This window comes from Oryctolagus cuniculus, chromosome X, assembly GCF_051225735.1.
Source record: "Oryctolagus cuniculus isolate XC-2025 breed Fujian yellow rabbit chromosome X, ASM5122573v1, whole genome shotgun sequence".
NCBI classification, from domain to species: Eukaryota; Metazoa; Chordata; class Mammalia; order Lagomorpha; family Leporidae; genus Oryctolagus; species Oryctolagus cuniculus.
The window spans coordinates 97,687,181-97,703,366 of record NC_142888.1 but is presented as its reverse complement, the minus strand read 5'-3'; the positions used below and the strand labels follow the sequence as shown (position 1 = coordinate 97,703,366).

The 16,186-nt window shown below is 41.2% G+C and overlaps 1 long non-coding RNA gene across 1 annotated transcript; it reads left to right on the top strand.

The window, feature by feature from the left end:
* The first annotated feature begins 5,530 nt into the window (after window positions 1-5,530).
* LOC138847607 (uncharacterized) lies at window positions 5,531-11,842 on the top strand. The gene is made up of 2 exons (XR_011385490.1): window positions 5,531-5,674; window positions 11,643-11,842. It is a non-coding gene; the product is annotated as an uncharacterized LOC138847607 (long non-coding RNA).
* Window positions 11,843-16,186: the final 4,344 nt, after the last annotated feature.

Below are 16,186 nucleotides of genomic sequence, written 5' to 3'. Positions count from 1 at the left end.
ATCCCTTAACATCAGAGTAGGGAACAAGCCAGAACTTTGCAGTGTCAGTTTCCCAGACATATATAAGAGTCCTGAAGCCAATGTAGGATTCAACAAAAGAAAAATTAGTTGCAATGGTCATGAACATCATATAGCATTTTTAGTCAGTTTGGTCCACCTCACTGGAACCTGAGTGGCTAAAAGTCCTGTATGGAGTTTTTGATCATTCCTTTGCAAATCAACCTCCATTCTACCCATGTGTCTGGGAATATTGCTGATGCTAAGATTGTGAGCATGTTCATAAACAAGAAAGACTGCACAATAGCTTAGACAGGTAGCTTTAGTCATAACTCCAAGTCTAGGCTGTTCTGATGAAAACGGCTTCAATTATGGTTAATTTTAAATAAGGGCTCCATTTACTAGAAGGTTTCTAATCAGGGCTCTTCTTTAACAGAATCTCTCCACAGCCTTCTTTGAAGAGAAAAAAGGCTACTTAAAAAAAGACAAACTCATTCCCTTTTTTGTATTTTAATAAAAGCAAAATATATCCAAGGGGATCACCTGGTCTCAGCAGATTTTGAGTTCTATTGCTTACACTTTCTCCACTTTTGCAAGATTCTCGATGTTAAATGTGAGAATCCTGATGCCCTTGGAAGCCTCAAATCCAAATGATAGGTTAAATGGTCTTCTCTTACCAGGTCAAAAAGAGAGTGATTTTAAGAATATTTCAAAAACCGCGAATAGGGAGAATAAAAAGCAGACTGGAGTGATATAACTTCAAATAACAGAATACTTCATTCTCCAAAATCTCTTGTTCCCTAGTATTGGTAATTGGCGGTTTGTTATATACATGTTACATTTGCAATGTGTTTCAAGTATAGTCCAGTCTACCTTCTGGAATGCCAGCTGTTGGGTAAAATAAAATAATCCCTTATGATGTAAAAAACAGACATTTTTGAGAGTTCACTCTCAAAAGATTATGGTTAAAAGAGAAACCATTCCTGCCAATTTTGAAAAAAAGGCAATATGTTTATCAGTGCAGCAGAATGGAGCCAGAAGTTGCTGATGGGGCTGCCAATGAAGCAGTAGCTACAAAAGGCAAGAGAGGGTGGAGAAAGGAGAGGCTTTGAGTATGACAGCATATTCAAAGCAAATTACCCAATTGTCTAAACCTATACACTCATTCTTTGGGCACAGATGTTAGCAGCTGCTTGTGGAAACTCCTTAGCTGATCCTCAGGGAGACTCTGAAAGATCATGAGCTGTGGAGCTTAAGAGTTGTTTGCCATTGAACTCACTTAGGCATTTTTGAGCATTTTTTACAACCCCACCTGTATGTGGAGCTTAAGAGTTGTTTGCCATTGAACTCACTTAGGCATTTTTGAGCATTTTTTACAACCCCACCTGTAGACTCTGAATGTATTGAGTATTAAAATTCCAGGCCAAGCTAGTGCCTGAGACAGCCCATAAATGTGGCCCAGAATACAGTATTCTTTTCAAAGTGCGTGGAAGAGGGAGAACTCACTTGAGCATCTGGGAAGGCTTCCCGGAGTAGGCGGAGTTTGGGCTGGAGCTCAAAAGGCAGTCCTTCAAGCTAAAACAGTTGCTGCCCAACTTTGATGATGCCAGTCTGATCCTTAGTGCCCAAAGTTCCCCTTCCTAAACAGCTAGCGTCTGAGTAGTGGCCAGCAGGCATAGCTAGCAGGCTCACTGGCTAAAGCCAGCGGGTTTCCTTGACCTCAGTGTTCCAAATAATGGCCCCAGATACCTACTTCACTGGGTTCCAGGAAGAACCCTTAGCACATCACATTCCTGAGCACAGTTTCCATCTGTCAAGTACAGTTGTACAGTGAGAGATGCTTTCATTTCGAGGGACTGAAGGCTATGTGTGTGTGACTGTATATGGCTGAACCCCTAGGGGAAAAAATGAAGGCCTGGGAAATTATATGGTCCATGTGGAGATTTAAGCCTATTTCCAGGGGCTAAAAGGCACTCATGAGTATAATGCAGGCAAGAAAAGTCGGTTCAAACAAACAACTAATTGGAATTAAGAGATGAAGTGTGCAGAGGCCCCTAATGAATGGATATGCTAATTGGTCTTCTTTGCTAGCCCCTTGGGCTTTGGCTGTGACATAGACTAGCCTATTAGATGCTTGCTCTGTAATAGCTGCTGAAAGCTGGGGCCCTTTATTGCCATGGTAACACTGATGTCTAGAGTCTAGCTGAGCCCTGGATCTCTTAATTTACTACTCAGGCGGCTACAATTCTTTAGGTTTTATTATTCTTCGTGCCCTGAGTGCCAGAGTGGCAGTGAATCATGCTTATTCATCCTCTGTACCACCCACAGTGTCTTTGAATAAGTCAGGGTGTCTCTTACTGTGTGTGATGAGCAGATTATTAAGTTAGAGGCTATTTCTGCCTTAGCTAGACTGGTGCCTCTCTGAAACCTAGTGCAATTTTCTGCTTACTTACCTGCTGCCTTAGATGGCTTTTGGCAAATATGGTGATGACACTGCAGTGGACCTGCAAAGGCTCAGCCTTCCAGAAGCCTCTGCTTGCATGATGGGAAGGGAAGCACAGCATAATATAGGTGAGGCAGCATTGACTTGGAGAATGAACCTTGGAAACACATGCCATCAAAATGGAGCAGTAGATGGGGGTGAAGAGTCATTTCAGAGAGAGTCATGGCTGGGCATAGTGATATTAGAATAGGATGAGGGGTTTAGGCTTGTGTGGAAAAGGACAAACCTTGTTCTGAGTCACTCCAAAGTAAAGAAGTAGCCTCTAAGGACTAGAAGGTACACAGGGACAAACTTCAGATTATTTTATAAGGCCTTTGTTTAAGAAGCTGATCAGAGAAACCAGTTGCCTCTGAAACTTAGTAAGCAATGTGTCGCTGGAGCTGCCCAAACTTTGCTAGCTCAGTAGAGATGCTCTAAGCAGCCACTGCCATGGGGTGAGAAGTAGGATAGAGCACTCTGCTAGATGACCTCCTAGCACTTTTCCAACCTTGAAATCTGTGTGTCTATATATGGTGCTGCTGTTCATTTTATCAGGACACATGCTAAATTTATATGATACTTTATATGCACATATGATTGATTCAATAGAACATATACTAAAATTGGGATGATACTGTATATGTGTGTGTCTCTGTCTCTAGTCATAAATGAAACATTGATATAGGTGCAGAGATGTTTTCTTGACATCTCTATTGCTAATAAATGGACAACCTGAAAGTAAATTGTATAATAAAGCCCTAAATTACAAATGACTATTATGAACATGAAAGAATGTTTGAGTTGTTGGGGTTTGTGTGTTTTTGTTTCTGTTTTGCTGTAGCATTTCACTCACTGGGCATTCTCATGGGAGAATTGGTAAACTACAGAGAAAACTGTGGGTCACACAAATATGGACCACGTTGAGAAAGCATTTTCCTGTTTACTGAAAATGGTGGGTGTGGAGTTGGGGTGAGAGGGCTCCTTAATCTAACTAGATTACAAAAGTCAGAGTCCTCCCCACCCCCTTACAGGTAGGACAGAGAGCTGTAAACCTAAGTACGGTTAATCAAGTGCAGCAAGAACAGAAGGGACTATTAGGCAAGATCAATCTTTTCCACCAAACTCTGCAAAGCTATTTATTATTAAGCGGTAGCATTCCCCCACAGTGAGGACAGTGATATTAATCCAAACTGAACTCACTCTGGATTCAGCAAGCACAAGTCAGAAATCACAGTGGTGTGGTGCTCAACTACCTTTTAAATCAAAGTCAGATTCATAAGCAAGATCTAAAGGTCTTTCCATCAACATCTTTGTTCACTTACTTGCTTGCTATAAGGCCACAAGAATGTCAATAGATTTCTCTGTTGTATCATCTCCCCACCTTGAAAGAAAATAAGTATGGTGTCCCTGCTTCTTCACTCTCAGTAATGCTGTGGGTCCATGGGTCTTCAGAATAAAATGAGACAATTCTGAAGACAAATAAAATTATTATTTATTAAGGATTATATAGCATAGTGTTTAAAAGTATAGGCTCTATAATTGAAACTAGGTTTAAATCTAGTTCCAAGTCTTTTAAAATTTTTAAGTTTATTTATTTTTATTTGAGAGGCAGACAGAGGGACATACACACACAGAGAGAGAGAGAGAGAAAGAGAGAGAGAGAGAGAGAGAGAGAGAGAGAGAGAGAGAATGAGACAGACAGAAGACAGAAAGTGCTCTTATCTGCTGGTTCACCCCTCAAATGCTCTCAATGACTCCTAGCTTGGAACTCAATCTAGGTATCTCATGTGGGTGGTAGGGACCCAAAATTCTTGAGTCATCAACTTCTGCCTTCCAGAATGTGCATTGGCAGGAAGCTGTAATAGAGAACAAAGCTGGGTTTCAAACACAGGCACTCCAATATGGGATGTAGGCATCGTGACATCTTAACAGCTAGGCCAAACCCTCACCTCCTAGTTCCCAACTTTAATAGCTGTATGACCTTGGGGAAGTTACTTCCCTCTCTGAGCCTCAGTTTCTCCATCTGGGAAATCATAGTATTGGTAAAAGGATCAAATAATTTAATTTATATAAAGTGCCTGGCCTAGTTCATTCAATAATATGTGTATAAAGTTAATAGAAAATAGATCTTAGTAAACAATAAGAATGGGAATAGGAGAGGGAAGAAGAAGAGGGGTGGGAGTGTAGGTGAGAAGGGGGTATGGTGGGAAGAATCACTATATTCCTAAAGTTGTATTTATGAAAAAAGTTACACATCCAAAAAAGTTAATTATTATTACTGTTATTATATGTTCTATTATATGTTCTATACAGATGTCGTTATTGAAGTAGCTCCCAGACATATGATTTTTTCAGGAGTTCTTTATTAAGAAAGTAATTGAATCAAGGGGTTCTAAAATCATTGGTGAAATTTTATAGAGGAGCAAGATGTTCATGCAGTCTTAAAGTATTATTCCACAGATTACTTATTAATTTCAAAGGAAAAATGTACCTGAACAATGAAGAATTCTAGTAGACTTCACTTTAGCTAAATTATCAAATCTAGTAGCATTAATAACAAGGCAATGGACAAAGACTAATGAGTCTTCTGCTATGATACAGTGGGACTTCAATAGCATTACCTCTGTAGTATTCTTGCCAAAATGTTCAATCAGGGCCAACATTGTGGCATAGCAGGTAAAGCCACCACATGTGATACTAGCATCCCATATGGGTAGCAGTTCAAGTTGTGGGTGCTCTACTTCCCATCCAGCTCAGTGCTAATGCATGTGGGAAAACAGCAGAGGATGGCCAAAGTCCTTAGGCCCATACTCCCATGTGGAAGACACAGAAGAAGCGTCTAGCACCTGGCTCAGGTCTGGCCTAGCCCAGGCCAATGCGGCGATTTGGGGAGTGATCCAGCGGGTCAAAGATTTCTCTCTGTCTCTCCCTCTCTTTATTAAATTATGTTTAATAAGAAGAGACAACCAGATAAATCCAGATTGTATATTAACAAACTTGAACTTAACTCTTCAAAAATATCAATATCAAGCCACCATTGCTGTCCAGCAGGTTAAGCTGCTATTTGTGACTCTGGCATCCCGTATCAGAATGCCGGCTCAAGTCCCATGGGCTCCACTGCTCTACTTCTGGTCAAGATTCCTGCTAATGCATTTGGAAGAGCAGTGGAAGATGGCCAAATTTCAAATGCTATAGGTGAGTAAATACATATGTGTACCACATATATATGTTTGTGAGAGAAATCATGTGCTCAAATGTTGTGAAATTTCAATTTCTAGGTGAAGGGTATGCTGGTATTCTAAACAGTTTACTTTTAATTTTTAACATTTTTCCAAATAAAATGTTGGAGCAAAATATAAATCTTCCACTCCAGTTCCATCCCAAATGTGCCACCTCACATCCCCAGTATGCCCCTGCACTCCAGGTCTTATTTCCCTAATATCCCTCATTTCATAGCTTTAGGAGAGAGTTGGAGCTAAGGAAACATGCAGTCAGGGAAAGCTGCATGAAAGCAGCTACATCTGAGCTTGGCTTCTAGGGATGGATCAGGATTTTAGTAAATGGGGATGGAAAGGAAAACTGTCCAGAAAGAAGCAAAAACGTAAGTGAAGCTTGAATAATACAGAGCAGAGATTTTCACTTTCTGCGCAGTTATGTGAGTAGTTTAACTCTGTGAATTCCCTGATCCCAACTCCTAAATTCTGTTTCTGTAGGTCTAAAGTTGAAACCAGAAATGTGAAGGCTTAACAAGCACTAAAATGAATCTGATTCAGGGCTTCAATGACCACAGTTTTGGAAACACTGGCAAGAACAGCTGCCTTTTCTATATACACAGAGAACTGGCCCTGTTCCTCTTGTTCAGCTGTCTTTTCATAGGGGAGTTGTTACCAAAACTGACTTAAAGCGTCAGAGGGAAGTTCTGTGTACTAGACCTGTCAGTCATGATGTCTTCTATGTCTAATACTCTACTCACTTTCCCCTGATTAGGAAAGAAAATCCAGCTGTTTGTGGCTTGGGAGTGACCTTGACCATACTATGAATGAGCCCCATAGTTTGATGACAGATAAGGTAGCCTAGCACAAAAACCTCTGCCCAATAAGATTGATGGTACCAAGTTGGGAGACTTTGACTAGCATACTGTGGAACTGATTCTCCAGACTATGGAGAGAACTTTCCAGTTAGTGGCAAGAAGAGAATAAAGAGAGGAAAGCAGGGACATTATGCAAGAGGAAAGGAACAAATTGCTGATATCTGGACCTGCTTGTGCTTTTCTGGGTCATATGTTTTCTTACCATAATATTTCTTTGCTTGGAGTATCTTAAATGGACCTCTGTTATCCATGATAAAAGGATTAAATTAATGCACCTCTATGGAGTCCCCAGTTCTTAAAGAACTCCTAAAGCCTTCATGACAAAAACAAGTATCTCTAAGGCATGTTGCTGCTCACCTGAGGTGCTGGCAGGCCATAAGTAATATCATTGTTTCCTTATCTCTCTTTTTAAAAGATTTATTTATTTATTTGAAAGGCAGAGTTACAGAGAGGCAGGGGCAGAGGGAGAGGGAGAGAGAGAGGGAGAGAGAGGGGGAGAGAGAGAGAGAGAGAGGTCTCTCCAATTGGCTGCAACAGCCACAGCTTCGCTGATTGGAAGCCAGGAGCCAGGAGATTCTTCTGGGTCTCCCACGCGAGTGCAGTGCCCCAAGCTCTGGGCCATCTTCCACTGTTTTCTCAGGCCATAGCAGAGAGCTGGATCGGAAGTGGAGCAGCTGGGACTCGAACCGGAGCCCATATGGGATGCCAGCACTGCAGGTGGTGGCTTTACTTGCTAGGCCACAGTGCCGGGCCCTCCTTATCTCTTGCCTCTACATGCACACATAAGGCAAGATAAGAAACTCTGAGTCCTCTTCCTCAGAACTTTCTCTACATTGTAGATGCCCGTGCCCTGGGTATGTCTCTTTGCTACCTCCAGTCTTCCTTGCTTGATTCAGTCTGGTGGAAACCTCAATTTGTGTAGTTCCTTTCTGAACATTTCTGTTTCTGTTATGTCTGGCTCCAATCCAAACAGAGTCAAGATTAGTTAATCAGTGTTCAGAAGTGAAGAAGTTAAACAACCATCTTCTACTCAGATAGAAGCAACAGCTACTGGAGGGGTTTAGGGAGAGAATAGCAGAGACTGTGGGGAGGTCTCAGTCCCTGTGTCTTGGTACTACATCAGTCCTTAAGCCACCCAAATGATCCCTCCATCCTGCCTTTGTGGAAGGAAACATGGCCCAAGCATTAACTTTGCCCTGCTTTTTGGTCTGGGCTTTTGGAAAAGATGACCGGAATCTGTCAAAATACAAGAATCCACATCCTAATGTTACTACTGCTTTAACTCCTTGAAACTAGGGCACTATCCTCTGAACTGGTTAAGTATCCAGGATAGGGACAGGAATTGTAGGCCCCATAACAGCTATAAATGCACCATGTAATGTTGGATTAGTTAGTCACTTAATCTCTTTGGACTTCAGTATCCTCAAAGGGCTATTGTGAGGATGGCATGCGGTCATTTTGATGAAAGTACCAGAGAAGTTATCAGGCCTTCTGGTAGAGCAATATCTGGGGACAAAATAAATGGGAATGGATCTTCTCCACATTCTCCTGTTTCTCTTCTCCCCAATCCTGTGCTGACAACTGTTTCTCTAGCATTAGTGAGAAGAGAGAATGACTAACACCCAATATTTTTGAAGATAAAGAGAATTTATGGATTATTATCCATAAAGGACCAAATTAATAAAAAGGATACTTGGGACCACTGAGATTAGAAATGTCTACCAAAACTGCTTCAGACAATTAATTTGATTGTTAGAAATACACATGGAATATGTGATCTTGAGATCCTACCATTGTGCTCCCCCTGAACTGCCACCCAAATGACCCAGCAGAGATACACGAGGTGTTATGTCTTTTAAAGTAGTATTTACTAAGTATCCCCTGAAGAGCTAAAACTGTTTGTTATTTGTGAAGTTTCTAAGGTGTTCCAGTGTTCCCTCTTGGAATTTTCATTCAATAATATGAATTTGTATGACAGAATCCTGACCATTTCAAGAACTATAGCCCTGGGGAAAACAGCATGACTAAGGAAATAGGATGATAAATTAAGGAATTCCATTAACCTAAGAGTCAGTGGGAAAGACAATCAGAATCTTTTTAAACTTTTATTTTCTGTTTAATGAGACACTCAAATCACCCAACTTGAAAAGTTAAGGTCAGGTCCAGTGACACAGAGCTATGGAAGAAGTGCAGGGAGGAATGACATAATATGATGTAGTAACCACCCTTGAACACAACTCAAGAAGCCATGCTGGAAAAAGAGAGGGTTCTGGGGGCCCATGCTCTGGCGTAGCAGGTAAAGCTGCCGCCTCCAGTGCCAGCATCCCATATGGGCACTGGTTCGAGTACCAGCTGCTCCAATTCTGATCCAGCTCTCTGCTGTGGCCTGGGAAAGCAGTAGAAGATGGCCTAAGTCCTCGGGCTCCTGCACCCATGTAGGACACCTGGAAGAAACTCCTGGCTCCTGGCTTCGGATTGGTGCAGCTCTCGCTGTTGCAGCCATCTGGGAAGTGAACCAGCAGATGGAAGACCTCTCTCTCTCTCTCTCTCTCTCTCTTTCTGCCTCTCCTCTCTCTGAGTAACTCTGACTTTCAGATAAATAAATAAATAAATAAATAAATCTTAAAAAAAAAAAGAGTGGGTTCTGGAATCAGACATGAATGCACTTCCCAGTTCTGATACTTTTCACCTATGTGACTGTCCAGACTTGTGAAGACTGAGATTTTACCTTACTTGCATGCTAATGAGTTAGCCTGCTACATTTTCACAGATGCTGACAGGAAACATGAGACCCCTAGGTCAGAGATAAGGAACTTCTCACAGCAATAGTGTTAGCCACAATATAAGCACTTTTGTCAGTCTTTCTTGCCCCTTTAGTCCTATAAGAGCTACCCGAGGAGGGTCAGGTGATAACTGCACATGCTATGGGTTGTGTTACAGGAGAGTAGCACTGAGTATAATAAACCTGAGCCTTCTATGAAGGCAGTAAGACATTCTATCTTCCAAAGCTGTTAACTATACACATATGCATGAAAAGGTAGTCTGGAAAAATGTCAGTCAGTACTTCTACTCACAAGATATGCAGAAACATGAGAGACCAGTGAGAGATTATCGTACAATAGTGATCATGGGAAGGTTATCTAACCTTCTTGAATCTCAATTTTTTTCATCTGTAAAATGTGTATGATAATAGTACCTACTTTTAGGGTTGTGAAGATTAAACAGTATACCTGTTAAAACACTAGGCAGGGGCCGGTGCTGTGGTGCAGCGGGTTAAAGCCCTGACCTGAAGCGCTGGCATCCCATATGGGCGCCGATTCTAGTCCTGGCTGCTCCTCTTCCAATCTAGCTCTCTGCTATGGCCTGGGAAAGCAGTAGAAGATGGCCCAAATCCTTGGGTCCCCGCACCCATGTGGGAGACCCAGAAGAAGCTCCTGGCTCCTGGCTTTGGATTAGCGCAGCTCTGGCTGTTGCGGCCATCTGGGGAGTGAACCAGAGGATGGAAGATCTCTCTCTCTCTCTCTGTAATTCTGTCTTTCAAATAAATAAATAAATCTTAAAAAAAAACCCACTAGACACTTGTAGAATACTCAATGTTAGTTTAATTCCTTACATTCTCACTTTCTAACTACAATTACCAAAAGTTCCTAGTATTTTATGCTTTCTTTTCTGTTCCTGTAGTCATTCCCTGTCTCCCAATGAGGACCTCAGTTTATTTCTCAACAACTTCACTTACTATTTGCTAGTTTCCATACACATTCTGTCAGGATTTTAATATCCATTCATTCGGTCATTCATATAACATAAAGTTCTATAAACTTATAATGTGTCAGATTCTGTGCTAGATGCTGGGGTACAACAGAGAATTAAAAAAACATTGTCACTTTTCTCATGGAATTTTCTCTTTAGTTGGGGAGAGAGACACTAAAGAAATAATCACAAACAATCATCCATCATCGAAAAAACATTACATCTGGCAGAGAGGACTATCCTCATTTTGCTCATTTGTTGTGTACTTCCCCACTGAGAGACACTGTCCACATAGGATCACATCTCTTACCACTTTTTCCTTCATGGAGTCAAACGTCACTCCTAAGCCCTAACTAGGTGAAAGGTCAATCTTAACTTGTGAGAATGCTAGGATATTAGAATACTGTCCAAGGATTGGAGTCCTGTTACTTTCTGAGACAGAATGCAAAACAGGTGATAGAAGGGAGGATCAGAAAAAATATGGCTTCTTGAATCTGCTGGTCAAAGAAGACATCCCAGTTGGCATTAGCAAAACCATTGTTTAAGTGAAAATATAGGGGCCGGTGTTGTGGCATAGTGGGGTAAGCTGCCACCTGCAGCATCAGCATCCCATATGGGCACCAATTCGAGTCCTGGCTTCTCTACTTCTGATCCAGCTCCCATCTGGGGAGTGAACCATTGGACGGGACGGAAGACCTCTCCCTCTGCCTCTCCTCTCTCTGTGTAACTCTGACTTTCAAATAAAATAAATAAATCTTTAAAAAAAAGAAAACAATTCTGTTTGTCTTCACACTTTTTTAAAAGATTTTTTGATTATTTATTTGAAAGTCAGAGTTACACAGAGAGAGGGAGAGAGAGAGAGGTCTTTCATCTGATGGTTCACTTGCCAATTGGCCACAATGGCCGGAGCTGTGCCGATCCGAAGCCAGGAGCCAGGAGTCAGGAGCTTCTTTTGGGTCTCTGACGTGGGTGCAGGGGCCCAAGGACTTGGAACATCTTCTACTGCTTTCCCAGGATATAACAGAGAGCTGGATTGGAAGTGGAGCAGCCAGGTCTCCAGCTGGCGCCCATATGGGATGCCAATGCCTCAGGCCAGGGCGTTAACCCACTGAGCCACAGCTCCCGCCCCTGGTCTTCACTCTTAAAAGAACCTACACAATGTCCTCTCATTTTTCACCATTAATTAACTATGCAAAATCTTCCTTCCCTTTCTTAAAGTTCAGCCTCGCCTCTAACATATAAATAAAAGATCATGTACTCTAAATTAGTGAGCTGTGTTGCCCTTTCTCCTCCTAAAATAATTATTTTTTTCCTCTCCATTAGGATTATAAGAACCTTGGATTATAAGAACCTTAGGATTATAAGAACCTAAAACATGACAACAGGTCTGATCTGATTTCATCATCATTTAAAAATCATCTATTATTTTTCACTTTATGTTTCTGTGTGGGAGCAAACTGTTGAAATCTTTACTTAATGTATGCTAAACTGATCTTCTGTATATAAAGAGAATCGAAAATGAATCCTCATGTGAATGGAAGGGGAGAGGGAGTGGGAAAGGGGAGGGTTGCGGGTGGGAGGGACGTTATGGGGGGGAAGCCATTGTAATCCATAAGCCGTACTTTGGAAATTTATATTCATTAAATAAAAGTTAAAAAAAAAGAACCTTGAAGAAAAGGCCTGTACCTTACACTTCTATTGTTCAGTGATACAAACAATCTGTTCTTTAAAAAAAATAACTATCTAAAAAAAGGAATGATGCCATGGAAGGCCATGGTGTTTACAAGCAGATTCATATTTATTTTATTTATAAAAATTTTCAAACTTCTTTGATCATTCACCCTTATGGTATCAACAGAAACATCTTTTTTCCTATGTAATTTGTTAGCCCAAACAGATTGGTTATCTTAGCTTCACAGATAGAAAGTCAGGTGTTAGTTTGAGCCAATCACATGCTAGTACAGTACTGCTAGGAATAGAAGCAAAGAAACATTATCCTTAATTCTCACTATAGTAATTAGCTTGTCCTCTTTCTCTAATCCCTTTGATCATCAGTCAGGAACATTTCCAAGCACAGTGCAAAAGCTTCTGCCACTGTTCCTCCTTGGGACAAGGGGCAGAGGGTAGTTAACTTCTAGAGAAGTGTAAGGAAGGAGCTTGTTACTTCTTTGCTATTTTATTGTATTGGGGTCAAGAGGAGAAACTTCAGAGAGAGCACAATTGGAAAGATCTTTCAAATATGGCCACAAGGAGATCATAGGAAAGAGGAAAAACTATGACAAGAACCAAAATTAGCGTTAGCAATGAAATTGGCTGTTTATGTATTAAGACTGGACTTAGGAGACTTTGAGAAGTCAATAATTCCTTTTTCTGGGGGGAGGGACAGGCAGAGTTAGACAGTGAGAGAGAGAGACAGAGAGAAAGGTCTTCCTTCCATTGGTTCACCCCCCAAATGGCCATTATGGCCGGCGCGCTGCGCCTATCCGAAGCCAGGAGCCAGGTGTTTCCTCCTGGTCTCTCATGCGGGTGCAGGGCCCAAGGACTTGGGCCATCCTCCACTGCTTTCCCAGGCCACAGCAGAGAGCTGGACTGGAAGAGGAGCAACCGGGACAGAATCCGGCGCCCCAACCAGTACTAGAACCTGAGGCGCTGGTGCCGCAGGCGGAGGATTAGCCAAGTGAGCCACGGCGCCGGCCGACAATTGAGAACATTTTCAAGGGGAAGGAAAAAAAATCTCAAATACTTAACCAGAAACTGTTCAAAGGATTCCAGATTTTATTAGATCCGTCTGTTGAGAAAAATATGCCCCAGGGATTTTAAAGCACTATAGCATCAGTTGACAATTAGTGGAGCTTCCCAGCTAGGCATGGTTAGGGAAAAAGACTAAGAGAATTCTGAAAATTATTGTGATCCTAGGATGACTGTGGGAATACCCAAGGCTGCGCTACTAAGAAGCAACATGAGAGCCTTCACATTGTGATGGTGGATGGGGAAAACACTTCATTAAAACACAGTCATATGCCACAAAATGGCACTTTGACAAATGATGGATCACAAATAGAAGATTGGTTCCATAAGATAATAATGGTGCTGAAAAATTCCCATCACCTAGTGACATCATATCTGTGGCAACAATACATTATTCATGTGTTTATGATAATGTTAGTGTAAACAAATCTCTGCTGCCAGTCCTATAAAAAGTACAGCACATACAATTACACATAGTACGTAACGTGTGGCTATAACATCTACCTTTGTGTAAGAACACTCTATGATATTTAAGAAATGCAAATAACAGGCCCTTGAGGGGGGACAAATAGCCAGAATGGCTATAATGTATTATTTAAAATGTCCAACTTCCAACAAAAAATTATGAGACACATGAAAGAACAGGAAAGTATAGCCTACACAGAGGGGGAAAAGGCAGACAACAGAAATTGTCTCTGATAGTGTTATGTAATGAATATCTGTGTCTGCAAGAATTTCATATGTTGAAGTCCTAATCCAATGTGATCATATTTGGAGATAGAGCCTTTGTCAAGTAATTGGGTTTAGATGAAGTCATGAGGCTAAGGCATCCGTGATGGGATTAGTATCCTCATAAGGAAAGGAAGCAACCTCACAGATTCCGTCTCTCCTAGTGAGGACACAGTGAAGGGGTAGCCATCTGCAACATAGGAAGAAAGACCTAACCAGGTTCCAATTATGCTGGCATCCTGGTCCCCAGAACTGTGAGAAAATAGATTTCTGTTGTTTAAACCAGGAAGTCTATGATATTTTGCTATAGCAGCCAAAGCTGACCAAAATAGACATCGACCAGATGATGAATTTAATAAAAGATTTCAAATAGTCATTATAAAACTATTCAAAGAGATAAAGGAAATTGGGATTAAAGACAAAAACGAAGGTATGATGATCATTTTTTTTTTGACAGGCAGAGTGGATAGTGAGAGAGAGAGAGAGAGAGAGAAAGGTCTTCCTTTTTGCCATTGGTTCACCCTCCAATGGCCACCGCGGCTGGCGCGCTGCAACCGGCACATTGCGCTGATCCGAAGCCAGGAGCCAGGTGCTTCCCCTGGTCTCCCATGGGGTGCAGGGCCCAAACACTTGGGCCATCCTCCACTGCACTCCCGGGCCATAGCAGAGAGCTGGCCTGGAAGAGGGGCAACCGGGACAGAATCCGGTGCCCCGAGCGGGACTGGAACCCTGTGTGCCGGCGCCGCAAGGCGGAGGATTAGCCTATTGAGCCACGGCGCTGGCCGATGATCATGTTTTATAGAATAGAGAATACCAATGCAGATATAAACATCATAAAAAAAAGAACCAAATACAATTTCTGGAGTTGTAAAGTACAATGAAGTAAAATTTTCAAAAGAAAAACAGCAGTATATGTTAACTAGTAGAAGGAAGAATTCTGAAACTTGAAAATAGACCAGTAGAATTTATTCAATCCAAAGAACAAGGAAAACAGAATTAGAGAAATTTGGGACACCATTAAACACACAGGCATCCACACAACGAGAGTACCAGAAGAACATAAAAGGTGGAGAGAGGACCAGAAAAAAAATTTGAAGACGCAATGACTGAAAATTTCACAAATGTATTGAAAAACATTTATCTAAATCTAGGAAGCTCAATAAACTCTAAGCAGGATAAGCACAAAGAGATACACAGACACAACATAGTAAATATTCTGAAAAGAACTGCCAAAGTTAAAGACAAGGAAGAAATCTGAAAGCAGCAAGAGAAAAATGACTTGTCATTTACAAGGGAACCTCAATAAGATTAACAGCTTATGATATTGTGAAATATAATATGGTCTTTTTCTTGTAAACAACTTCTAAAATCCCTGGAATCTCCCAAGTGGTAGTGTCTTTGTATACTGATGAATTGACTAATGGCTGGCAACCATAGGTAGCTTTAGGTTGGGTTCTGGTCACCAGGAATACCAAGGCAAATTTAGAGTGTTGGGACTTCTAGCCCCATCCCCTGATCTCAATGGAGGGAAGAAAGGCTGAAGGCTAATCACCAATAGCTAAAGATTTAATCAATCATTCATATGGAATGGAATGAAGCCTTTATAAAAACTTCAAAAGACAAGGTTCTGAAAACTTCCAGATAATTGAGCAAGTGGAGTTCCTGTTGCTGGATCTCCCAAGAGAGCCTGGAAGCTCCATGCCCCTTCTCTCATACCTTATCTTATGCATATCTTTATTTGTATCTTTTGTAATATATTTTAAAATAAACTGGTAAATGGGAGTGTTTCCCTGAGTTCTGTGAACCAGTTAAGCACATTAACAAAACCCTAAGAAGGGGGTATAGGAATCCTTATTTATAAACAATTGGTGAGAACAAGTAGAACAACCTGGGGCTTGCAACTGGCATCTGAAGTGGAGAGGGTGACAGACTTGGAAACTGAGCTCTCAACCAGGGAATTTGATGCTATCTCCAAGTAGATACAGCTTGAATTGAATTAAATTGGAGGATACCCAGCTGGTATCTGTTGTTGCAGAACTGATTGCTTGCTGAAAGGAAAATTCTCCACATCTTTGGGGTCACAGAACTCTTCTATGTTGTTTGTTGTGGTGTAAGGACAGAATAAAAACAATTTGCTGTTCTGTTACACACAACTGACTTCTCATGAAATACAATGTAGGCCAGAAAGCAGTAGGATCACACAGTCAAGGTGCTCAAAGTAAAATACTATGAAGCAATAATCTTATATCCAGGAAGATATCTTTCAAAAATAGACATGAAATAGACATTCTCAGATACACAGACACTGAGAGAATTTTTTACTAGCAGACCTTCCTTACAAGAAATACAAAAGGAGCTACTTTGGATTGAAAGCAAGTGAATCAAATATT